Below are 26,795 nucleotides of genomic sequence, written 5' to 3'. Positions count from 1 at the left end.
TTCAGTCTTGGGAGGGTGTATGTGTCGAGGAATTTATCCATTTCTTCTAGATTTTCCAGTTTATGTGCATAGAGATGTTTATAATATTTTCTGATGGTTGTTTGTATTTCTCTTGAGTCCCCCTTGTAATTTCTGATTGTATTTGAATCTCCTGTCTTTACTTCTTTATTAGTCAACCAGCAGTCTATCTTTTTTATTATTTTTTTCAGAATACCAGCTCCTAGATTTGGTAGTGTTTTGAATGTTTTTTTATGTCTATATCATTCAGTTCAGCTCTGCGTTTTGTTATTTCTTGCCTTCTGCTAGCTTTGGGCTTTGTTTGCTTTTTGTTCTCTAGTTTTTGTAGTTGTGATATTGGGTTGTTAACTTGAGATATTTCTATCTTTTTGATGTGGGCACTTAGTGCTATAAATTTACCTCTTAACACTGCCTTAGTTGTGCCCCACAGATTCTGGTACGTTTTCTTTGTGTTCTCATTAGTTTCAAAGAACTTCTTGATTCTATCTTAATTAGATTATTTACCCCAAAATCATTCAGGAGCAGTTAATTTAATTTTCATAAAATTTTATGGTTTTGAGTGAATTTTTTTGTCTTAAGTTCTAATTGAATTGTTTTGTGGTTCAACATACTGTTTGTTATAATTTCAGTTTCTTTGCATTTGCCTAGGAGTGTTTTACTTCTGATTGTGTGATCAATTTTATAGTAAGTGCCATGTGGCACTGAAAAGAATTTATATTCTTTTGGTTTCATGTGGAGAGTTCTGTAGAGTTCTATCAGGTGGTCCAGTTCAGATTCTGAATATTTTTGTTAATTTTATTTGTCAATGATTTAATATTGACAGTGGGGGTGTTAAAGTCTCCCACTAGTATTGTGTAGGAGTCTATGTCTCTTTGAAGGTCTCTAAGAACTTATGAATCTGGGTGCTCCTGAGTTGGGTGCATATATACTTATGATAGTTAAGTCTTCCTGTCAAATTGAACCCTTTATGTTGAATTGGAACCTGTTTAATTGAACCCTGTTGAACTACCCCATTATGTATTGCCCTTCTTTGTCTTTGTTGATGTCTTGTTGGTTTAAAGTCTGTTTTGTCAGAAACCAGGATTGCAACCTCTGCTTTCCATTTGCTTGGTAAATTTTTCTTCATCCCATTATTTGAGGCTATGTGTATCATTGCATGTGAGATGGGTCTTTTGAAGACAACACATGAATGGGTCTTGGTTCATTATCCAGCTTTCCTCTCTGTGTCTTTTAATTGGGGTATTTAGCTCATTTATATTTAAGGTTAGTATTGTTATGTGTGAATTTGATTCTGTCATTGTGATGTTAGCTGATTATTTTACAGACATTTGTGTGGTTGCTTTATAGTGTCGCTGGTCTGTGTACCTCAGTGTGTTTTTGTAGTGACTAGTAATAGTTTTTCCTTTCCATACCAAGTGCTTCCTTCAGGAGCTCTTGTAAGGCAAGTCTGGTGGTAATGAATTTCCTCAGCATATGCTTGCCTGAAAAAGAATTTTATTTCTTTGCTTATGAAGCATAGTTTGGCCAGATACAAAATTATAGGTTAAAATTTCTTTTCTTTAAGAATGTTAAATATTTGCCCCAATTTCTCCTGGGGCCAATATTTGAGAGTTTCCACTTAGGAGTTCACTTTTAGTCTGATGGGCTTTCCTTTGTAGGTAACCTTGTATTTCTCTCTGGCTGCCCTTAACATTTTCTCTTTTATTTCAGCCTTGGAGAATCTGATGACCATGTGTCTTGGGGATGATATTCTCATGCAGTATCTTACTGGTGTTCTCCGCATTTCCTGAATTTGAATGTTGGCCTGTCTAGCTAGATTTGAAAAGTTTTCATGAATAATATCCTAAAATATGTTTTTCAAATTTGTTCCATTCTCCCCATCTCTTTCAGATAAACCAGTCATAGATTAATTTTTTTACACAATCCCATATTTCTTGGAGGTTTCGTTTATTCTTTTTCATTCTTTTTTCTCTATTTTTGGCTTATTTCAAAAAGAAAGTCTTCAAGCTCTCACATTTTTTTCTCCATTTGGTGTATTCTGATATTAATATTTGTGATTGAATTATGAAGTTCTTGTAGTGTGTTTTTCAGCTCTATCAGGTCAGTTACATTCTTCTCTATACTGGATATTTTGTCTGTTAGCTCCTGCACTGGTTTATTATGGTTTTTAGCTTCTATGCATTGAGTTACAACCTATTTCTTTAGCTCAGTGAAGTTCATTTTTGTCTATATTCTGAATTCTACTTTTGTTACTTCGGCCATCTTAGTCTCAGCCCTTGCTGAAGAGGTGATTTGGTCATTTGAAGGAACAAGATCTCTCTGACTTTTGAGGTTTCAGTGTTCTTGCACTAATTCTTATCTTTGTGGGCTTATCTACCTTTAATCTTTGAGGTTATTGACCTTCAGATGGGTTTTATTTTCTTTTAACAGTCTGGCCACTTTTCAGTAGGGCTACTGCAGTTTGCTAGGGTCCACAATTCCCAGTCACCTTGGATTTTCCAGTATCTAGAGGTATCACCAGTGGAGATTGCAGAACAGCAAAGATGGAAGACCGCAGCCTTCTTTGGGAACTTCACCCAGAGGTATACAGACTTATTGCCATCCTAAATGCACCTGTAGGAGGTGGCTGGAGATGTTGGTTGAGAGGTCTCACCCACTCAGGAGAAACAGAATTGGGAACCTGCTTAAAGTGTCAGTCAGCATTGCTTCCATAGAGCAGGTGTGCTGTGCTGGTGTACTGCTTCCACCTCCAATCAGGTTGGGATCTCCAAAGCCTGGAGACTGAAATGGCTAAGTCTCTGAAACACCAAAGATGGCAGACCATTCCCCTCTTTAGCATCTGTGTCCCAAAAAGTTTTCAAATCTCTATCAGCCAGAAAACATTGGCAGGAATAGTTGGAGTTTCCAGTTGGGAGGTTCCCCCTAGTGAAAAGGAACAAATCAAGGACTCACTTAAGGAAGAGTGTGGTCATGCTTTTATACAGCAGCTGTGCTGTGCTGGGGTCCCAATTCTGCCCTGGTAGGCTTGGGCTCTCCAAAGCCCACAGGCTAGAATGGCTGAGTTGCTCAAGGAACAAAGATTGTGGCCTGCCCCTCCTCTTGGGAACTTCATCCTGTCCCATGTCCCAAGTAGGCACAACACTGTTGCTGGTGGCTGGCTGTAATTCCAAGTCAGTGAGTCTTATCCTGTGAGACACCATAGAAGTGGGGCCTGCAGACCATCGCTGCTCAGCACCCTATATTGAACCCCGTTTTATGGGTATGTACGAGAGTTCAACCTCCTGTCTTGCCTGAGTTACAGTCATCTTTGCCAGGGTGTCTGGAGCTGGAGTATGTATATCTCCTGGTTCTCCATGCATGCCTGAGTAGCTGCCCTATTAAGACTCCATGCAGCTCTGTGTGTCAGACCAAATGCCCTGGTGGAATGGGTTCATGAGGGGATCTCCTGACCCAAGGGTTGAAAGATCTTTGGAAGAAGTGTGGTTTTCTGGTGTTGCGCATTCACTCACTGTTGCCCTGGCTAGAGGGAGGTTTCCTTGACTCTGTGTTGCTCCCTGGTAGGCGATTGCTCTTCCCTGTTTTTCTCCATTCTCCATGTGTTGAGCTATTTCCCTGATCAGTCCGAATGCAAGTACCTGGATGATTCAATTGAAGGTGCTGTATTTGCTGATTCCTTCTATTTCTCTCTGTGAAAACCACAAACTGCAGCTGCTTCTAGTCAGCCCCCACCTATGTCTTTATTTCTCTGCACAGTTTGTTTCTGGGACCAGACAGATTAGAATCCTGTCTCAACAACTTCCAATGTGAGTGACTTTGGTATTATATCTACCCTTTTTATACCTCTAAAATTTTGTCTACAAATTGAAGATAATGTTACTACACACCTCATAGTTTTGTTGTGAGCTTTAAAAGTGATAATTCTCATGATGCTCAGACATATGTTCTTGGCACAGTGTTGGTGCTCAGTAAATGACAGCTATCATCATCATAATCACCATCATCATTATCATTACGATAATCATCATGGCTCTTTCTGAAACCACTGAAAAACAGTATGGGAGATAAATGAGAGGAAATTATAGATGAGTGAGCCAGAAGTGACATCTCAGGAGCCTTTAGTCCCTGACTAGTTCCAGAGAAGGCATGCAAGACACTGTCCTGCAGACCCACCTAGTGGTGGGCCTACATAATCTGCAACAAGAGTGCAGTCCAGAAAAGGTATTATGGCATTCAGAGATGAGTTCACTTGGGGGCAGAGGCAAGGGGATCACCTTGAAAGAAACCAAATCCCTCCTTGTCTCTGTAGGAATATTCACAAATAAATTTTACATCTATTTCTTTGTTGTGAAGTTGCAATTGAAAACAGCATTATCTTTGGGTCAACAGAGCACCAGGGTGAGTTATCACAGGTACACTGGCTGTGAATGGTATTATGGCCTCAGTGCAAAAGTCCTGAACTATTCATTGGCTTATGAAATGTTAATTTCTGACCCTCTGGATGGCCTTTCAGCTGGAGAGGTTCCTACAAAGACTAAGTCTTAGGAGAGATATCTCACAGGAGTAAGGACTCTGGAACCAAGAAATGACAGACTGGGGAAGTAGTATAGTAAGGAATATTAGAGTACACACTCTTCCTGAAGATGACATGAGCTATATGTTGTCCTCTGAGACTGAATTTAGACACGTACTTAGAGCAAGCTTCAGAAGTGTGGAGAAACAGGCTGGGTGCAGTGGCTCACACCTGTAATTCCAGCAGTTTGGGAGGCAGAGACAAGAGGATCACTTGAGGTCAGGAATTCAAGACCAGCCTGGTAAACATGATGAAACACCATCTCTCCTAAAAGTACAAAAATTAGCCAGATATTGTGGTGGGCACCTGTAATCTCAGCTACTTGGGAGGCTAAGGTAGGAGAATCACTTGAACCCAGGAGGCAGAGGTTGCAGTGAGCTGAGATCGTGCCACTGCACTCCAGACTGGGTGACAGAGTGAGACTCCATCTGAAAAAATACAAAAATAATAAAAAATAAAAAAGAATTTGGGAGAAACCATTGTATAGCATGGCTGGCATATGTGTTTCAGGCTCCTTCATAGAAAGAGAGGAGAAGCCCAGAAGAAACTAAAAATCACCCACTTCGAGGATCCAAGAACTTGGATGCCTCTTGGGATAACAAGAGAATAGTTCTGATCATTGAAAGATATCCTTCGATTTCTGACATTTGCTAGACATTTCTGTGACCTACAATCTAGATCTCCAGGAGAAAAGTCATTGAGTCCAAGTAGGTAAATAGACATTCCATTTATTGCATACTTTCTACTTCATGATGACTATGCTAGGTATTTCACATAGAATATCACATTTAATTCTTTCTATAACCACAGTAGCTAAAAATTATTATCCATATCTGACAAGAATTAAAATTAATTTTTAAAATTAAAAGTAAAAGTAATTTTTAAAATTAATTTAAAAATTAAAGTAATTAAAATTCAGAATAATAAATTCTGTGTTCAATACAAGTACGGGAAGATACAACAACACTTAGGAGAAGGTGGTAATTCAGGGAAACAGTTTTTTTTTTTTCACAGAATTCTTCCTTTTAGCTGAGACCTTAAAGGTGTTTGATATAATCCTAACCCCAAGAGCCTGGAGGAGAAAGAAGATAAATTTCTTCATAAAGACACCACTGACAAACGGAAGAAAGCATTTGAGTAATGATGAGTATCTCAAAATGACTAAATGGTGCTTGGAATTTGGTTGCCGGAGAAAAAAAGCTGGAAAGATAAGAAGCAACTAGATCATCAAGAAAATAAACAGTTAAGGAGCTAGAAATGTATCCAAAAGGTATTTGTATTTAGTTCTTTCTGCCTCCATATACTGAGCTGATTGTACAAAAAGTTGCCTTGTCTGGAATAGGCCTGATCATTCATCTCTGATCTCTACCTGTATGGGTCAGTGAAGACACATAAGGCTGCTTTCCTTACACATCTATCACTATTATTGAAAGGGCCACTGTTTTTTCTTTAAGTTATTTCTTCCATTAGACCAGTAAATGTGCTATACATTTCAAGAATTATGCCTAAAGTAGGCCTAAGTAAATGCTTTATCTCAGCTGTGACTCTAAATTAGCACTAAACAGCACTCTCCCTGGCAATACATCAGTAGTCCTGAGGACTATTTTGATTGTAATATGATTATTCTCACCTTTGTGTAAAATTCAGATAACATATAGGGCAGAAGATAGTTTGGAAGGGGAATATGATAACATTTATAGGTCATTGCAACATCCAACAACAGGAAAATTTTATCCACTACCTCTAAAAAATAGAGATATTGTCAGGTTGCATTTACTTGATAATTGAGTAGAAAATGAAAAAGATAGAGAATATGAATAAAATCATTTATTTTAAAGACTTTACCTTTTAAAGGAAGTAGATATAGGCAATTAGCCAATCAGAAATATGGGGTCAATGAAAAGTTATTTATTTCAAATTTCAAATGCAAGACACTTAAGCAATTTAATTGAGAATGGCAAGAAGCCTAGAGAAAGGTGAAGAGAGACATAGAGACAGAGAAACCAAGACAGAGAGAGAAAGAGATTAAATTTATAAGAGATGAGAAGGAGAAAAAACAATGGATAGGAAGAAGGATTAAATTGCAGTTTCCATTCACACAGACAGAGCAGTGTGTGGAGACTCACATTGTGAAATTTTTCTCCAAGAACTACTGGGGAAATATACCAGGAAAGCCTAGAAAATCCACAAACCCTTTGAAGGAAGTGGATTGCTCCTGTAGGACCTGGGAGACAACCCAAATACTGTGAGTGCCCAAATTGTGAAAGCAGAAAAGGAGGATCATCCATACCTTCACTGGGGAACCTGAAAGCCCAGGTCACAGGAGAAGAATTTGATCTTATCTGGAACAATACAGAGAGCCAAGCAAAATACAGGGATAGAGAAAACAGTGGGAAAAGACCTACGGGCTCTCTGGATCCCCAGGGAAGCCATTTCTTTCTTCTTTTTTTAATTGCATTTTAGGTTTTGGTGTACATGTGAAGAACATGCAAGATTGTTGCATAGGTACACACATGGCAGTGTGATTTGCTGCCTTTCTCCACATTACCTATATCTGGCATTTCTCCCCATGCTGTCTCTTCCCAACTCCCCACCCTCCACTGTCCCTCCTCTATTTCCCCCTGACAGACCCCAGTGTGTGGTGCTCCCTTCCCTGTGTCCATGTGTTCTCATTGTTCAACACCCACTTATGAGTGAGAGGATGTGGTGTCTGGTTTTCTGTTCTTGTGTTACTTTGCTGAGAATGATGGTTTCCAGGTTCATCCATGTCCCTACAAAGGACACAAACTCATCCTTTTTTATGGCTGCATAGTATTTCATGGTGTATATGTGCCACATTTTCCCTGTCCAGTCTATCATCGATGGGCATTTGGGTTGGTTCCAGGTCTTTGCTATTGTAAACAGTGTGCAATGAACATTCGTGTGCCTGTGTCTTTATAGTAGAATGATTTATAATCCTTTGGATATATACCTAGTAATGGGATTGCTGGGTCAAATGGAATTTCTATTTCTAGGTCCTTGAGGAATCGCCACACTGTTTTCCACAATGGTTGAACTAATTTACACTCCCACCAACAGTGTAAAAGTGTTCCTGTTTCTCCACATCCTCTCCAGCATCTGTTGTCTCCAGACTTTTTAATGATCGCCATTCTAACTGGTGTGAGATGGTATCTCAATGTAGTTTTGATTTGCATTTCTCTAATGACCAGTGATGATGAGCATTTTTTCGTATGTTTGCTGGTCTCATATATGTCTTCTTTTGTAAAGTGTCTGTTCACATCCTTCACCCACTTTTGAATGGGCTTGTTTTTTTCTTGTAAATCTGTTTTAGTTCTTTGTAGATTCTGGACATTAGCCCTTTGTCAGATGGGTAGATTGCAAAAATTTTTTCCCATTCTGTTGGTTGCCGATTCACTCTAATGATTGTTTCTTTTGCTGTGAAGAAGCTGTGGAGTTTGATTAGGTCCCATTTGTCTATTTTGGTTTTTGTTGCCAATGCTTTTGGTGTTTTGGTCATGAAGTCCTTGCCTATGCCTGTGTCCTGAATGGGTTTGCCTAGGTTTTCTTCTAGGGTTTTTATGGTGTTAGGTCTTATGTTTAAGTCTTTAATCCATCTGGAGTTAATTTTAGTGTAAGGTGTCAGGAAGGGGTCCAGTTTCTGCTTTCTGCATATGGCTAGCCAGTTTTCCCAACACCACTTATTAAACAGGGAATCCTTACCCCATTGCTTGTTTTTATCAGGTTTGTCAAAGATCAGATGGTTGTAGATGTGTGGTGTTGCCTCTGAGGCCTCTATTCTGTTTCATTGGTCTATATCTCTGTTTTGGTACCAGTACCATACTCTTTTGATTACTGTAGCCCTGTAGTGTTGTTTGAAGTCTGGTAGTGTGATGCCTCCAGCTTTGTTCTTTTTGCCATTTCTTACTTGTCTCACAGGCATCCATGGGGAAGGCTGCCAGAGGAACTAGGAAAAGATCATGAGGAAAAGAAAACCTCCAGTTGAACTTTGTAACAATTACAATCGAATGTGAAGTTTCCTGACCAGAACTAAGGGGAGGGTGTGAGTCCGGTGTGCAGACTCTACAAGTGAAGAAGATATGAAAGCCTTGCTTGCTTTCTCAGCTGGAAGGCTGGTAGCCTGGGGCAAGTTCTCAGCCCTTCTCACTCACTAACTGGAAACCAACTTGGTGCTGTTGGTTGGGACAGGGTAAGAGTAAGACTAGTCTTTCAGGTTGCATGGGAGCTGGATGAGGACTGTGACTGACAACTTTCCCCCACTTCCCTGACAACCTGCATGACACAGCAGAGGCAGCTATAATCATCTTGAACATAACTCCATTGACCTGGGAACCACACCCCCATCCCCCACAGCAGCCACAACAAACTCAACCCAGAGAGTCTGAGCTCAGATACACGTAACCCTGTCCCACATGGTCTTTCCCTACCCACACTGATAGCTGAAGTCAAAAATCATATTCTCTTGGGAGTTCTAGGGCTCCACCCACTGCCTGATCCTCCCTATGCTACCACAGCTGATGCTCTCTTGAAAGCACCACCTCCTGGCAAAAGACCAACCAGCACAAAACTATTGCAGTAAACAACTACAATTAAAAACCAACAGAGTCCATTCTACACACCTGTACCCTACACCACAACAGGTGCTGGTATCCATGACTGAGAGACCTGAGGATGGTTAACATCACAAGACTGTGCAGACACCCCTTAGAGCCTGGTAAAAAAAAAAAAAAAAAAAAAAAAAAAAAAAAACCAGCCCAAAGTCTGGCACTCATGCTGGGTGGCTAGATTTAGAAAAGAAGTAACAATCACTACAGTTTGAGCTCAGAAAGCCACATCCCAAGGAAAAGAGGGAGATTACTGCATCAAGGGAAAACCCTGTGTGTCAAAAGAATCTGAACACCAGCCCTTGAGCCCCAGATCTTCCCTCTGACATAGACTACTCAAATGAGAAGAAACCAGAAAAACAATTCTGGCAATATGACGAAACAAGAATCTTTAGCACCCCCACACCCGAGAAAATCACCAGCAATGGATTCAAACCAAGAAGAAATCCCTGAATTGCCAGAAAAAGGATTCAGAAAGTCAATTATTAAGTTTATCAAGGAGGCACCAGAGAAAGGTGATGCCTAACTTAAATAAATTTTTTAAAAAATAAAGGAATGGAGAAAAATCTTCCAAGCAAATGGAAAGCAATAAAAAGCAGGAGTTGCAATCCTACTCTCGAAAAAAGAAAAAAAAACAGACTTTAAACCAACAAAGATTTAAAAAGACAAAGAAGGTCAAAACATAATAGTAAGGCATTCATTCAACAAAAAGAGCTAACTATTCTAAATATATATGTACCCAATACAGGAGTATAAAAAAGTATTTAAAAGTCCAGAAACAATAGATGCTGGCGAGTCAATGGAGAAATAGGAATGCTTTTACACTGTTAGTGGGAGTGTAAATTAGTTCAACCATTGTGGAAGACAGTGTGGCGATTCCTCAAGGATCTAGAACCAGAAATATTATTTGACCCAGCAATCCCATTACTGGGGATATACCCGAAGGAATATAAATCATTTTACTATAAAGACACATGCACACGTATGGTTTTTGCAGCACTATTTACAATAGCAAAGTCATGGAACCAACCCAAATGCCCATCAATGATCAACTGGTTAAAGAAAATGTGGTACATATACACCATGAAATACTACACAGCTATAAAAACGAATGAGATTATGTTCTTTTCAGGGACATGGATAAAACTGGAAGCCATTATCCTCAGCAAACTAACACAGGGACAGAAAACCAACACCCCATGTTCTAAGTGGCAGTTGAACAATGACAATACATGAATTCAGGGTGGGGAACAACACACATCAAGGCCTGTTGCGGGGGTGAGGGCCAAGGGGAGGGAACTTAGAGGACTGGTCAAAGGGTGCAGCAAACCACCATTGCATATGTATACTTAGAAACCTACGAGTATGTAAAACCTATGCATATGTAAGAAACCTGCAAGTTCTGTACATGTATCCCAGAACTTAAAGTAAAAGAAATTAAAAAAAGGATTTCAAGACAAAAGACTATATGTAAAATAGTTACTTAAAAATGTGAGAGAATAAATAGACTAAGGATGTATAGCAGGACTGAAGGATCTCACCAAGAGCACTTACTCTAAGCCTATTATCCAAAGTTTGTCTTGTGGTATGGATTTTTAAAGAACCCAGATGGTGTAAAGAGCATCTTGCTTATAAAGGTCTTAGAATCCTGCAATGTCAGTCATGTTTCAAAAGGTTCTACCGGGTTCTCACCATCGCAGCCGCGGAGAGGAGCTAGGGGAAGACAGTGGCCTGTGAGGCTCGTGCTGCCGGCAGCGGCGGGGAACTCACGCGGCTGGGCGGCCTGGGCTTCGGCCTCCTTCTGGTTCCCCGGAAGCTGGACTGCAGCCAGGGCGGGAGCAGCAGTAGAGGCGAGGCTCCAGCGCATCTTTTTCTGCCCCTTCAGCCTGAACCAGAAGAGGCCAGGTGGCTCGGGTGTCTGGAGGTGGGGTGGCTGCCCGACAATGGAAATTCTCTTCACCAGAATATGGAGACTGTTCAATCACCAGGAGCACAAAGTTACCATTGTTGGTCTGGATAATGCAGGGAAAACTACCATCCTTTACCAGTTTTCTATGAATGAAATTGTACGAAGTAATGTAGAAGAGATAGTGATTAATAATACACGTTTCCTAATGTGGGATGTTGGTGGACAAGAATTTCTTTGTTCTTCCTGGAACAATTAATATACAAACACAGAATTTATAATAGCTGTTGTGGACAGTACAGACAGAGAGAGGATTTCTGTAACTAGAGAACTCTGTAAAATGTTAGCACATGAGGACCTAAGAAAAGCTGGATTGCTGATTTTTGCTAATAAATAAGATGTTACAGAGTGCATGACTATAGCAGAAATCTACCAGGGTTTGAAGCTAACTTCTGTTAAAGATCACCAGTGGCATATCCAGGCATGCTGTGCTCTAACTGGTGAGGGCTTGTGCCAAGGACTTGAATGAATGATGTCACAACTTAAGATTAGATGATCTCTACTGATCTCTTCCCATAGACTTTGTATGAATGAAGTGCTGGACTTTACCTGAAAGCTGCAAAAATTAATGGTTTAAATATATTTATAATAAACTAATTTAAACTTTTTTCTATAAGAAGAAAAATTAAGATTATTTATTTGAAAAAAAAGATGAAGTCTCACTTTCCAATTTGCTTTCTCGTTAGTTTTTTCAAAGTAAGTTATTAAAGCTGTGATTGACATTTTTCTCATAATGAATCCTCTCAGGACATTGCATAGACTGTGGTAAGTAGAAAGGGAAAGGAAGACATTTTGAATTTTAAGAGCCTTATTATCAGTGTAGCCCTACCTAGTTAACTGTTGTTTTCTTGTTGTTCCATTATGTCAAAATACAAATCAGCACAGATATTCAATTTCCAATATTTTAAAATGTAATGTTACTTATGAAAAGTATTTTGCTTAAGGTTGTGTGTGTATTGTATATATACCCCAAGTTCAAGTTAATGGCTTTGATTTATGTTCTAAAGAAAAAACAAATAACACGAATATTAATAATATCCTTAGTTATAACCATAATGAGGTAAGTATTGGCATTGGTGTTAAGTGCCAGTTTATACTTTCTCCCTATGTTCTCTGTATTGTACTAACCAACCTCTCAAATCATTGAGCTGCTTGTTAAAAAAAAAAAAAAAGGAAAAGGAAAAAGCATGACATTGTGTATCTATTTTTTGTTGTTGACCAAAATCACACACATGGAAACATGTAATTCAACAGAGTGGGATAGCTATCAGATTCTTGTTTTAGTATTACTCATGGGCAGAAATGTACAATGAGCAACTATCAGATTATTCCTTTTAATGGTTCTTATAGCATCCGAGTTACTGAATAAATTATTAATCCATTAATCAGTGAATCATAAATTATGATTAAAATTATCAAATGAGGCCAGGCATCGTGGCTCACGCCTGTAATCCCAACACTTTGAGAGACTGAGGTGGGCTGATCATAAGGGCAGGAGTTCAAGACCAGCCTGACCAACAGGGTGAAATCCCTTCTCTACTAAAAAAAATACGAAAATTAGCTAGACGTGGTCACACACACCTGTAATCCCAGCTACTCAGGAGACTGAGGCAGAAGAATCACTTGAACCTGGGAGGTGTAGGTTGTAGTGAGCTGAGAGCATGCCACTGCACTCCAGCCTGGGTGACAGAGAGAGACTCCATCTCAAAAAAAAAAAAAAAAATCTAATGAATCCTCAGTATTAATTGAAAACTGTTGTGTGAAACATGACTACCCAGAAATTAACATTTTATAAATACTATTAAACAACTTATGTGTATTATTTTTAAGTATTAAATTATATGTCAAGCAGTTAAAGTGAATTTCAGAGTAAAAGTAAGGCATCTTTCTGAGCACAAATTTCTTCTTTCTTATTTTGGTACTTGGAATATAGTGTGAGATTTTTTACTTCTAAATTTTTTTATATCATCTATTACATAAATGCATTATTTGATAATTATAAAATGCAAGTTTTTAAAATAATGTTAAGAATTTGGCTTAAAAATTGATTGATACAATGTATTATTTGTATTAAGAAGTAACTTGACCCCACCCCTCAAAAAAGTGGTTCTATCACTAATCAATAGTGGAAATTGATGCCCAGGGCAGGTAAAGGACTGTTGGTTAGTAAAGACCTGGGGACAAAGTCCAAAGTCCAGGGCTTCTGACAAACAAGTGCACTATTTGGGAACATTTCTGGGCAGGGCTGACTGCACCCATTTTGTGACTACACATACTCCAATCAGAGGAATAGAGTTACCTTGAGGAGAGTAAGATTACACATGTGTGTTTGTGAACATGGTTGGGGAAGAGGGGCCCAGAGAACAACTCTGAGATGATCCAGTGTCTCTGCCTATTGCCCTATGGTCAGGGATCCAATCCTTGTGCCCAAACCCAAGCCCTCAACATCCATGAGGAAAGAGGAAATGGTGAAACAATGTGCAGCTTCTAGCACCAACACCCCCCTCTCCTTCTCTTAGAGATATACCAAATGAAATTGAGTGTAAGAAACTGTTTGAGCATTGAAATGCTCAGCTGCACACTTCACCTCAACTAAGAACTAATTTATTTTTCTTCTCCAGAGTACAACAGTTTCATCTAAATGTATCAGAACTATAATCAGCTTAAATGAATGACTCACACTAGTAAACTGTATAGGTGTTGCATACTATAGTGATTTTCAGAGCAGTTACAGTCTCACAGTGAAAATAAGAAGGAACCTGAGAGGGCAGAAAGGAGCTAAGTGTGTGGGTAGGATAGAAATTTGAAGATAACATTATCTTAATTTTATTAATGACTCTTGGTGGCTAAAAGCCACAGCTGTTTTAGGACCTACGGAATACAAGAAAAATATTTAAATGTGAGTACTGAGCATTTAAAAAATCAACTTTTACTTTAGATTCAAGGGGTACATGTGCAGGTTTGTTGCATGGGTATGTAGTATGGTGCTGAAATGTGGGGTACAATTTGTCTCATTACCCAGATAGTAATCATAGTACCCAATAGGTAGTATTTTAATCCTAAACCCTAGTAATCTCCATTGTTTATTGATCCTATCTTTATGGTCATGTGTACCCAAAGTATAACTCTGACATATAAGTGATAACATGCAGTATTTCAACCCTTAAATCCTAGTAATCTCCATTGTTTATTGATTCTATCTTTATGTTCATGTGTACCCAAAGTTTAGCTCTGACATATAAGTGGTAACATGCAGTATTTGGTTTTCTATTTTTTAATTAATTTGCTGAGTATAATGGCATCTAGCTACATCCATGTTGCTACAAAGAATATAATTTTATTCATTTTTATGGCTGCACAGTATGCCATGATAAGTATCAATATTCTTTATGGAATCAACCATTGCTTAGTATCTAGGTTGATTCCATGTATTTGTTATTGTGACTTGTGCTCTGATAAACACATACATGCTTGTATTTTTTAATTTTACTTTAAGTTCTGGGATACATGTGCAGAATGTGCAAGTTTATTACATAGGTATACATGTGCCATAGTGGTTTGCTGTACCTATAACCATCATCTAGGTTTTAAGCCCCACATGCACTAGGTATTTGTCCTAATGCCCTCCCTCCCCTCACCCCCATCTCTTACAGGGCCTGGTGTTTGATGTTCCCCTCCCTGTGTCTATGCATTCTCATTGTCCAACTCTCACTTATGAGTGAGAACATGCAGTGTTTGGTTTCCTGTTCCTCTGTTTGCTGAGAATGTTGGCTTTCAGCTTTATACGTGTCCCTGAAAAGGACGTGAATTCATTTCTTTTTGTGGCTGCATAGTATTCCATGGTATATATGTGCCACATTTTCTTTATCTAGTCTATCGTTGATGGGCATTTGGGTTGGTTCCAAGTCTTTGCTATTGTAAATAGTGCTCTAATAAACATATGTGTGTTTGTGTCATTATTGTAGAATAATCCTTTGAGTAAACACCCAGTAATGGGATCACTGGGTCAAATGGTATTTCTGGTTCTAGATCTTTTAGGAATCACCACACTGCCTTCCACAATCATTGAACTAATCTACACTCACACCAACAGTGTAAAAGCATTCCTATTTCTCCACAGCCTTACCAGCATCTGTTGTTTGCTGACTTTTTAATGATCGCCATTCTAACTGGCATGACATGGTATCTCACTGTGGTTTTGATTTTCATTTATCTAATGACCAGTAATAATGAGCTTTTTTTCATATGTTTATTGGACGTATAAATGTCTTCTTTTGAGAAGTCCCTGTCCATATCCTTTGCCCACTTTTTGATGGGGTTCCTTGTCTTTTTCTTGTAAATTTGTTTAATTTCCTTGTAGATCCTGGATATTAGACCTTTGTCACATGGATAGATTGCAAAGATTTTCTCTCATTCTGTAGGTTGCCTGTTCACTCTGATGCTAGTTTCTTTTACTGTGAAGAAGCTCTTTAGTTTAATTAGATCCCATTTGTCAATTTCAGCTTTTGTTGCAATTGATTTTGCTGATTTAGTCATGAATTCTTTGCACATGCCTATGTTCTGAATGGTATTGCCTAGGTTTTCTTCTAGGGATTTTATGGTCATAGAGTTTACATGTAAGTCTTTAATCCATCTTGAGCTAATTTTTGTATGAGGTGTAAGGAAAGGGTCCGGTTTCTGTTTTCTGCATATGGCTAGTCAGTTTTCCCAGCACCATTTATTAAATAAGAAATCCTTTTCTCATTGTTTTTGTCAGGTTTGTTGAAGATCAGATGGTTGTAGATGTGTGGTATTATTGCTGAGGTCTCTGTTCTATTCCATTGGTCTATATATATCTGTTTTGGTACCAGTGTGCTGTTGTGATTACTCTAAGTTCGTAGTATACTTTGAAGTCACGTAGTGTGATGCCTCCAGTTTTGTCGTTTTTGCTAAGATTGTCATGGTTATATGGGCTCTTTTGTGGTTCTATATGAAATTTAAAGTAGTCTTTTCTAATTCTGTAAAGAAAGTCAATGGTAGTTTTAAGGGAATGGCATTAAATCTAAATTACTTTGGGTAGTATGGCCATTTTCACAATGTCTATTCTTCCTATCCATATAGCATGGAAGGTTTTTTCCATCTGTTTGTGTTCTCTCTAATTTCCTTGAACAGTAGTTTGTAGTTCTACTTGAAGAAGTCCTTCACATCCCTTGTAAGTTTATTCCTATTTTATTCTGTTTGTAGCAACAGTGAATGGGAGTTCACTCATGATTTGCCTCTCTGCTTGTCTGTTATTGGTGTATATGAATGCTTGTGATTTTTGCATATTGATTTTTATCCTGAGACTTTTCTGAAATTGCTTATCAGCTTAAGAAGTTTTTAGGCTGAGACAATAGGGTGTTCTAAATATACAATTATGTCATCTACAAACAGAGACATTTTTACTTCCTCTCTTTCTATTTAAATGCTCTTTATTTCTTTCTCTTGCCTGATTTCCCTGGCCAGAACTTCCAAAACTATGTTGAATAGGAGTGGTTTGAGAGGGCATTCTTCTCTTTGGTCAGTTTTTAAATAGAATGCTTCCAGCTTTTGTTCATTCGGTATGATATTGGCTATCGGTTTGCCATAAATAGCTCTTATTATTTTGAAATACATTCCATCAATACCTAGTTTATTGAGAGTCTATAGCATGAAGCGATGTTGAATTTTATCAAAGGCTTTTTCTGCATCTATTGAGATAATTTTGTGGTTTTTGTCATTGGTTCTGCTTATGTAATAGATTACATTCCTTGATTTATGAACATTGAACCAGGCTTGCATTCCAGGGATGAAGCCAACTTGATCATGGTGGATAAGCTTTTTAATGTGCTGCTGGATTCAATTTGTCAGCATTTTATTGAGGATTTTCACACTGATGTTCATTGGGGATATAAATTTTCTTTTGTTCTTGTGTCTCTGTCAGGTCTTGGTATCAGGATGATGCTGGCCTCATAAAATGAGTTAGGGAGGAGTCCCACTTCTTCTGTTGTTTGGAATAGTTTCAGAAGGAATGGTACCAACTCTTCTTTGTAACTCTGATAGAATTTGACTGTGAATTTGTCTGGTCCTAAGCTTTTTTTGGTTGGTAGGCTATTAAGTGCTGCCTCACTTTCAGAATCTGTTATTGGTCTATCCAGGGATTCGAATTCTTCATGGTTCAGTCTTGGGAGGGTTTATGTGTCCAGGAATTTATTCATTTATTCTATATTTTCTAGCTTATTTGCATAAAGGTGTTTATAATATTCTCTGATGGTAGTTTGTATTACTTTAGGGTCAGTGGTGATATCCGCTTTATCATTTTTTTATTGCCCTTATTCGATTCGTCTCTCTTTCCTTCATTATTATTCTGGTTAGCAGTCTGTCTATTTTGTTTAAAGAATACCAGCTCCCGAATTTATTATTTTGACGGGTTTTTTGTGTCTCTATCTCTTTCAGTTCTACTCTGATCTGAGTTATTTCTTGTCTTCTGCTAGCTTTTAAATTTGTTTGCTCTTGCTTCTCTAGTCCTTTTAATTGTGATGTTAGAGTTTCCATTTCAGATCTTTTCCACTTTCTGATATGGATGTTTATTGCTATGAAGTTCCATCTTAAAAGCACTGCATTAGCTGTGTCTAAGAGATTCTGGTACATTGTTTCTTCATTCTCATTGGTTTCAAAGAATTTATTTATTTCTGCCATAGTTTCATTACGTACCCAGTAGTCATTCTGGAGCAGGTTGTTCAGCTTCCATGTAGTTGTGCAGTTTTTAGTGTGTTTCTTAATCCTGAGTATTAATTTGATTGGACTGTGGCCTAAGGGATTATTTGTTATAATTTATTTTACATTTGCTAAGGAGTTTTTGCTTCCAATTATATGGTCAATTTTAGAATAAGTGCTGTCTGGTATGGAGAAAAATGTATATTCTGTTGATTTAGGTTGGAGAGTTTTGTAGATGTCTATTAGGTCTGCTTGGGCCAGAGCTGAGTTTAATTCCTGAATATCCTTGTTAATTTTCTGTCTCTTTGATTTGTCTAATATTGACAGTGAGATGTTGAAGTCTCCCACTGTTATTGTGTGGGAGTCTAAGTCTCTTTGTATGTCTCTAAGAACTTGCTTTATACATCTAGGTGCTCCTGTGTTAGGTGCATATATATTTAGGATATTTAACTCTTCTTTTGCATTGATTCCTTTTCCATTATGTAACGCCATTTTTTGTCTCTTTTGATCTTTGTTAGTTTAAATTTGCTTTATCAGAGACTACAATTGAAACACCTGCTTTCTTTGCTTTCCATTTGCTTCATAAATATTCCTCCATCCCTTTATTTTCAGCCTATGTGCATTTTTGCATGTGAGAGGGGTCTCCTGAACACAACACACCGATAGGTCTTGACTCTTTATCCAGTTTGTCAGTCTGAGTCTTTTAATTGGGTCATTTAGCCCATTTACCTTTAAGGTTAGTATTGTTATGTGTGAATTTGATCCTGTCACCATGATGCTAGCTGGTTATTTTGCTCATTAGTTGATGCAGTTTCTTCATAATATGTTTGGTCTTCATATTTTGGTGTTTTTGCAGTGGCTGGTACCAGCTTTTTCTTTCCATGTTTAATGCTTCCTTCAGGAGCTCTTATAAGGCAAGCCTTGTGGTGACAAAATCCCTCAGTATTTCCTTCTCTGTAAAGAATTTGATTTCTCCTTTGCTTATAAAGCTTTTTTTGGCTGGATATAAAATTCTGGGTTGAAAATTATTTTCTTTAAGAATGTTGAATATTGGCCTCTCATTCTCTTCTTACTTGTAGGGTTTCTGCAGAGAGAACCGCTGTTAGTCTGATAGACTTTTCTTCGTAGGTTAGTTTACTTTCTCCCTGGCTTCCTTAACACTTTTTCCTTTGTTTCAACCTTGGAGAATGTGAAGATTATATGTCTTGGGGTTATTCTTCTCTAGGAGTATCTAAGTGGTGTTCTCTGTATTTCCTGAATTTGAATGCTTGCCTTTCTTGCTAGGTTTGGGATGTTCTCCTGGATAATATCCTGAAATGAGCTTTCCAACTTGTTTTTCCTCTCCTTATCACTTTCAGGTACACCAATTAATTGTACATTTGGTATTTTCACATAGTTTTATATTTCTTGAAGGCTTCATTTGTTTCCTTTCCATTATTTTTTCTCTAATCTTGTGTTCACAGCTTAGAATGTTGATCCTTAATCTCTCATATTCTTTCTTCTGCTTGATCAATTCAGCTATTGATACTTGTGTATGCTTTACGAAGTTCCCATGCTGTGTTTTTCAGCTCCATCAGGTCATTTATATTCCTCTCTAAACTGGTTATTCTAGTTAGCCATTCCTGTAACCTTTTATCAAGGTTCTTAGCTTCTTTGCATTGGGTTAGAACATGCTCCTTTAGCTCAGAGGAGTTTGTCATTACCCACCTTCTGAAGTCTACTTCTGTCAGTGTGTCAATCTCATTCTCCATCCAGTTTTGTGCCCTTGCTGGAGAGTAGTTGTGATCATTTGGAGGAGAGAGGCATTCTGGTTTTTGGAATTGTCAGCATTTTTCTGCTGGTTTTTCCTCATCTTCATGGATTTATCTACATTTGATCTTTGAGGCTGATGATCTTTAGATAGGCTTTTTGTGTGGGAGTCCTTTTTGTTAACATTGATGTTGTTGGTTTCTTTTAACAGTCACCTTCCTCTTCTGCAGGTCTGCTGCAGTTTGTTAGAGGTTCACTCCAGACCCTGTTCACCTGGGTGTCACCAGTGGAGGCTGCAGAATAGCAAAGACTACTGCCTTCTCCTTCCTCTGGAAGCTTCATCCCAGGGTGACACTGACCTGATGCCAGCTGAAGCTCTACTGTATGAGGTATTTATCTAACCCAGTTGGGAGGTCTCTTCCAGTCAGAAAGCATGGGGGTCAGGGACTCACTTGATGAGGCAGTCTGTCCCTTAACAGAGCTGGTGCATTCTGCTAGCAGAATCCCTCTTATCATAATCAGCTGATCTCACAGCCAGCAGGCAGGAGAAATTAAACCCACTGAAGCTGCCCCCACAGCCACCTCTTCCCCCAGGTGCACTGTCCCAGGGAGATGGGAGATTATCTATAAGGCCCTGACTGGGGCTGTTACCTTTCCTTCAGTGATGTCCTGCCCAGTGAGGAGGAAACCAGAGAAGCAGTCTGACCACAGCTTCTGTTGTCTTCTGATTTCTTTAATGATCACCATTCTAACTGGCGTAAGATGTTATCTCATTTTGGTTTTGATTTACGTTTCTCTAATGACCAGTGATGATGAACTTTTTTGCATATGTTTGTTGGCTGCATAAATGTCTTCTTTTGAGAAGTGTCTGTTAATATCCTTCCCCCACTTTTTGATGAGTTTTTTTTTTTTTTTCAGTAAATTTCTTTAAGTTCTTTGTAGATTCTGGTTATTAGCCTTTTGTCAGATGGGTAGACTGCAAAAATTTTCTCCCATTCCATAGGTTGCCTGTTCAATCTACTGATAGTTTCTTTTGCTGTGCAGAAGCTCTTTAGTTTAATTAGATCCCATTTGTCTATTTTTGCTTTTGTTGCCATTTCTTTTGGTGTTTCAGTTATAAAGTATTTGCTCATGCCTATGTCCTGAATGGTATTGCCTAGATTTTCTTCTAGAACTTTTATGGTTTTATGTCTTGTGTTTAAATCATTAATCTATCTTCAGTTAATTTTTGCGTAAGTATTAAGAGACGGATCCAGTATCAGCTTTCTGCATATGACTAGCCAGTTTTCCCAACACCATTTATTAAATACAGAATCTTTTCCTTATTGCTTGTTTTTGTCAGGTTTGTCAAAAACCAGGCAGTTGTAGGTGTGTGGCATTATTTCTGAGGCCTCTGTTCTGTTCCATTGGTATACATCTCTGTTTTGGTACCAGTACCATGCTGTTTTGATTAGTGTAACCTTGTAGTACATTTTGAAGTCAGGTAGCATGATGTCTCTAGCTTTGTTCATTTTGCTTAGAATTGTCTTGGCTATGCAGCCTCTTTTTTGGTTCCATATGAAATTTAAAGGATTTTTTTTCCAATTCTGTAAAGAAAGTCAGGGTAAAACAGATCCAAGTTAGTCAAATAGGAACAGCTCTGGAATGCAGTTCCCAGTGAGAATGCAGAGGGTGTGATCACCACATTTCCAAACAAGGTTTTACTGCCCACAGACCAGGAGGTTCCAAGGTGGAAAAGTGCCACAGGTCTCCAGCACAGCTGTTTCAGCTGGTGCAGTGGGTCTCTGCACAAAAACTCACACAAATCTGGGCAGACATTTTAACTGATGCCTGGAACCACCTTGGAGACAGAGTTGCCCATTCTACTGAAAAAAAGGGGGATGGAACCAGAAGTCAGGTGATCTGACTCGGTGGGTCCCACAACCACAAAGACCAGCAAGCTGAAATGCTCTGGATTGAGAATTTCACAGCAAGCACAGCTGGACCCAAGATGGTCAACCTCTATGGGGGGAAGGGCATCTACCATTACCGAGGCAGTCCACCACTACTGAGGCAGTCTGCCATTACTGTGCAGTCCACCATTACTGAGGCAGTCTGCCAATTCCAAGGCAGTCCACCATTACTGAGGCAGTCACCACTACTGCAGCAATCCATCATTACCAAGGCAGTCTACCATTACAAAGACAGTCCGCCATTACTGAGGCAGACTGCCATTACCGAGGCAGTTCTAACTATACCTCTATAAACAAAACCACAAGGAAGTTCACACAGCAGCTGGGCAGAGCCCACAGCAGCTCTGCAATGCCTCTACTGGCAGACTGTGACTAGGCTGCCTCCTTGCTGGGCAAGGCATCTCTGAAAAAAAGGCAGCAGCACATCGGGAAATTATAAATAAAGCCTCACCTTCCCAGGACAGAGCACCTGAGAAAAAAAGGCGGTTATGAGTTCCGCTATAGCAGATGTAAACTTACCTGCCCAGCACCTCTGAACAGAACAATGAAGCTCACAAATCACCACTTGAGCTCCTATAAGGGACAGACTGTCTCCTCAAGCAACTCTCCATCCCCTTATATCCAAAGAGACACCTCAAAAAGGGGAGCTCAGTCTGACTTCTGGTGGGTATACTTCTGGGACAAAGATAACAGAGGAAGAAACTAGCAGCAACCCTTACTGTTCTGCAGCTGCCACAGGTGATCCCCAGGCAAGCAGAGTCTGGAGTGGACCTCCAGCAGTCCTACAGCACAGATGCCTGACTGTTAGAAGGAAAACTAAAAAACAGAAAGCAATAACTTCATCATCAACAAAAAGGATGTCCACTCAGAGACCCCATCCAAAAGTCACCAACTACAAGTACCACAGGTAGATAAATCAACAAAGATGGGAAGAAACCAGTGCAAAAAGAATGAAAACACCCAAAACCAGAATGCCTCTCCTCCTCCAAGGGATTGCAACTCCTCACCAGCAAGGGAAGAAGGCTGGATGGAGAATGAGTCTGATGAATTGACAGAAAAAGCCTTCAGAAAGTGGGCAATAACAAACTTCTCTGAGCTAAAACAACACGTTCTAACCCAATGCAAATAAACTAAGAACACTGAAAAAATGTTTGATGAAATGCTAATGAGAATAAATAGCTTAGAGAAGAATATAAATGAATTGATGGAGCTGAAAAACACAACACGAAAACTTCATGAAGCATGCACAAGTTTCAATAGCTGAATCTACCAAACAAAAGAAAGGATATCAGAGATTGAAGAAGGACTCAATAAAATAAAATGAGAAGGGAAGATTAGAGAAAAAAGTAAAAACGAACAAAGTCACCACAAAATATGGGATTATGTGAAAAGACCTAATCTACCTTTGATAGGTGTACCTGAATGTGATGGAGAGAATGAATCCAAGCTGGAAAACACTCTTCAGGATATTATCCAGGAGAACTTCCCCAACCTAGCAAGGGAGGCCAACATTCAAGTCCAGGAAATACAGAGAACACCACAAAGATATTCCTCAAGAAGAGCAACCTCAAGGCACATAATCGTCAGATTCACGAGGGTTGAAATGAAAGAAAAAATGGTAAGAGCAGCCAGACAGAAAGGTCAGGTTACCGACAAAGGGAAGTCCATCAGACTCACAGTGGATCTCTTGGCAGAAACCCTAAAATCCAGAAGAGACTGGAGGCCAAAATTCAACATAATTAAAGAAAATAACTTTCAACCTAGAATTTTATATCCAGCCAAACTAAGCTTCGAAAATGAAGGAGAAATAAAATCCTTTATGAACAAGCAGTCGCTCAGAGATTTCATCACGACCAGGCCTGCCTTACAAGAACTCCTGAAAGAAGCACTAAACATAGAAAGGAACAACCAGTACCAGCCACTCCAAAAATGTACCAAATGGTAAAGATCATTGACACAATGAAGAAACTGCATTGACTAATGGGCAAAACAACCAACTAGCATCAAAATGGCAGGATCAAATTCACACATAACAATATTAACCCTAAATGTAAATGGACTAAATGCCCCAATCAAAAGACGCAGACTGGCAAATTGGATAAAAAGTCAAAAACCACCTGTGTGCTGTTTCGAGGAAACCCATCTCATGTGCAAAGATACACATAGGCTGAGAATAAAGGGATGGAGGAAGATTTACCAAGCAAATAGAGAGCAAAGAAAAAAGCAAGAGTTGCAATCCTAGTCTCTGATAAAATAGAGATTAAACCAACAAAGATCTAAAGAGACAAAGAAGGGCATTACATAATGGTAAAAGGATCAATACAACAAGAAGAGCTAATGATCCTAAATATAGACACACCCAATACAGCAGCACCCAGATACATAAAGCAATTTCTTAATGACCTACAAGGAGACTTAAACTCCCACACAATAATATTGGGAGACTTTAACACTCCACAGTCAATATTAGACAAATCAAAAAGACAGAAAATTAACAAGTATATCCAGGACTTGAACTCAGATCTGGAACATGCCAACCTAAGAGACATTTACAGAACTCTCCACCCCAAAGCTACAGAATATACATTCTTCTCAGCAGCACATCAAACCTACTCTAAAATTGACCATGTAATTAGAAGTAAATCACTCCTCAGCAAATGCAAAAGAATGGAAATCATAACAAACAAGTCTCTCAGACCACAGTGTAATCAAATTAGAACTCAGGAATAGGAAACTAACCAAGACCTGCACAACTTCATGGCAACAAAGCAACTGGCTCTTGAATGTTGACTGGAAAAACCATGAAATGAATGCAGAAATAAAGATGTTCTTTGAAACCAATGAGAATGAAGACACAGCATACAAAAATCTCTGGGACACATTTAAAGCAGGGTCTAGAGGGAAATTTATGACAATAAATGCCCACATGAGAAGTGAGGAAAGATCTAAAATTGACACCATATAGTCAAAATTGAAAGAGCTAGAGGAGCAAGATCAAAAATACTCAAAAGCTAGCAGAAGACAAGAAACAACTAAAATGAGAGCAGAACTGAAGGAGATAGAGACACCAAAAAACCTTCAAAAAATTAATAAATCCAGGAACTGGTTTTTTGAAAAGATCAACAAAATAGACCACTAGCCAGATTAATAAAAAAGAAAAGAGAGGAGAATCAAATAGATGCAATAAAAAATGATAAAGGGGATATCACTACCGATTCCACAGAAATGCAAACTACCATCAGAGATTATGAAAAACAACTCTATGCACATAAACCAGTAAACCTAGAAGAAATAGATAAATTCGTCAACACTTTCACTCTCCCAAGATTAAACCAGGAAGAAATTGAAACCCTGAATAGACCAATAACAAGGGCTGAAGTTGAGGTGGCAATTCATAGCCTACCAACCAAAAAAAGCCCAGGTCCAGATGGATTCACAGCTGAATTCTACCAGACATACAAAGAGGAGTTAGTACCACTCTATCTGAAACTATTACAAACAATCCAAAAAGAGGGAATCCTTCCCAAATCATTTTATGGGACCAACATCATTCTGATACTGAAACCCGGTAGGTACTCAACAAGAAAAGAAAACTTCAGGCCAATATCCATGATGAACGTAGGTGCAAAAGTCTTCAATAAAATGCTGGCAAACTGATTGCAACAGTACATCAAAAAGCTTATCCATCACTACGAAGTAGGCTTCATCCCATGGATGCAAGGCTGGTTCAACATATGAAAGTCTATAAACGTAATTCACCACATAAACAGAACCAAAGACAAAAACTACATGATTATCTCAATAGATGCAGAGAAGGCCTTTGACAAAATTCAACAGCCCTTTATGCTAAAAACCCTCAATAAACTAGGCATCAATAAAAAGTATATCAAAATAATAAAAGCTATTTACGATAAATCCACTGACAATAACATACTCAATGGTCAAAAACTGGAAGCATTCCCTTTGAAATCTGGCACTAGACAAGAATGCCCTCTCTTACCACTCCTATTCAATATAGTATTGGAAGTTATAGCCAGAGCGATCAGGCAAGAAGAAATAAAGGATACTCAGTTAGGAAAGGAGGAAGTCAAATTGTCTCTATTTGCAGAAGACATGATTGTATATTTACAAGACACCATCATCTCAGCCCAAAATCTTCAGAAACTGATAAGCAACTTCAGCAAAGTCTCAGGATACAAAATCAATGTGCAAAAATCACCAGCATTCCTATACACCAATAACAGACTTAAAGACAGCCAAATGAAGAATGAACTGCTATTCACAATTGCTACAAAGAGAAAATACCTAGGAATACAACTAACAAAGGATGTAAAGGACCTCTTCAAGGAGAACTACAAACCACTGCTCAAGGAAATAAGAGAGGACACAAACAGATGGGAAAATATTCCATGCTCATGGTTAGGAAAAATCAATACAATATGGTGAAGAATGGCCATACTGCCCAGAGTAATTTATAGATTCAATGCTATCCCCATCAAGCTACCCATGACCCTCTTCACAGAACTGGGAAAAACCACCTTAAACTTCATATGGAACCAAAAGAGAGCCCGTATAGCTAAGTCAATTCTAAGCAAAAAGAACAAAGCTGGAGACATCACACTACCTGACTTCAAACTATACTGCAAGTGTAGAGTAATCACAACAGCACGGTACTGTTATGAAAACAGAGATATAGACCAATGGAACAGAACAGAGGCCTTGGAGGCAATGCCACACATCTACAACCATCTGATCTTTGACAACCCAACAAAAACAAGCAATGAGGAAAGAATTCCCTGTTTAATAAATGGTGTTGGGAAATCTGGCTAGCCATATGCAGAAAGAAGAAACTGGACCCCTTCTGGACACCTTACACTAAAATTAACTCCAGATGGATTAAAGACTTAAACATAATACCTAACACCATAAAAACCTTAGAAGAAAACCTAGGCAAAACCATTGAAGACATAGGCATAGGCAAGGAGTTTGTGACTAAAACACCAAAAACATTGGCAACAAAAGCCAAAATAGATAAATGGGATCTATTTAAACTCCAGAGCTTCTGCACAGCAAAAGAAACAATCATTAGAGTGAACTAGCAACCAATAGAATGGGAAAAAATGTTTGCAATCTACCCACCTGACAAAGGGCTAATATCCAGAATCTACAAAGAACTAAAACAGATTTATAAGAAAACAAACAAA

General features: G+C 38.7%; 1 long non-coding RNA gene and 1 pseudogene across 1 annotated transcript in view; both read left to right on the top strand.

Moving 5' to 3' along the window:
• LOC135269216 (uncharacterized) overlaps positions 1 to 26,795 on the top strand; it is a 295,851-nt gene that overhangs the window by 229,766 nt on the left and 39,290 nt on the right. Inside the window, exon 3 of the long non-coding RNA XR_010337531.1 lies at positions 19,870 to 20,028. This is a non-coding gene — a long non-coding RNA (uncharacterized LOC135269216). The remainder of the gene's footprint in view (positions 1 to 19,869; positions 20,029 to 26,795) is intronic.
• Positions 11,154 to 11,672, top strand: LOC105719594 (ADP-ribosylation factor-like protein 5A; annotated as a pseudogene).

Source organism: Aotus nancymaae, unplaced genomic scaffold (assembly GCF_030222135.1).
Source record: "Aotus nancymaae isolate 86718 unplaced genomic scaffold, 86718_ANA_hifiasm-v0.15.2.pri h1tg000004l, whole genome shotgun sequence".
In the NCBI taxonomy this organism is placed as follows: domain Eukaryota; kingdom Metazoa; phylum Chordata; class Mammalia; order Primates; family Aotidae; genus Aotus; species Aotus nancymaae.
This window is presented reverse-complemented; position numbering and strand designations above follow the sequence as displayed.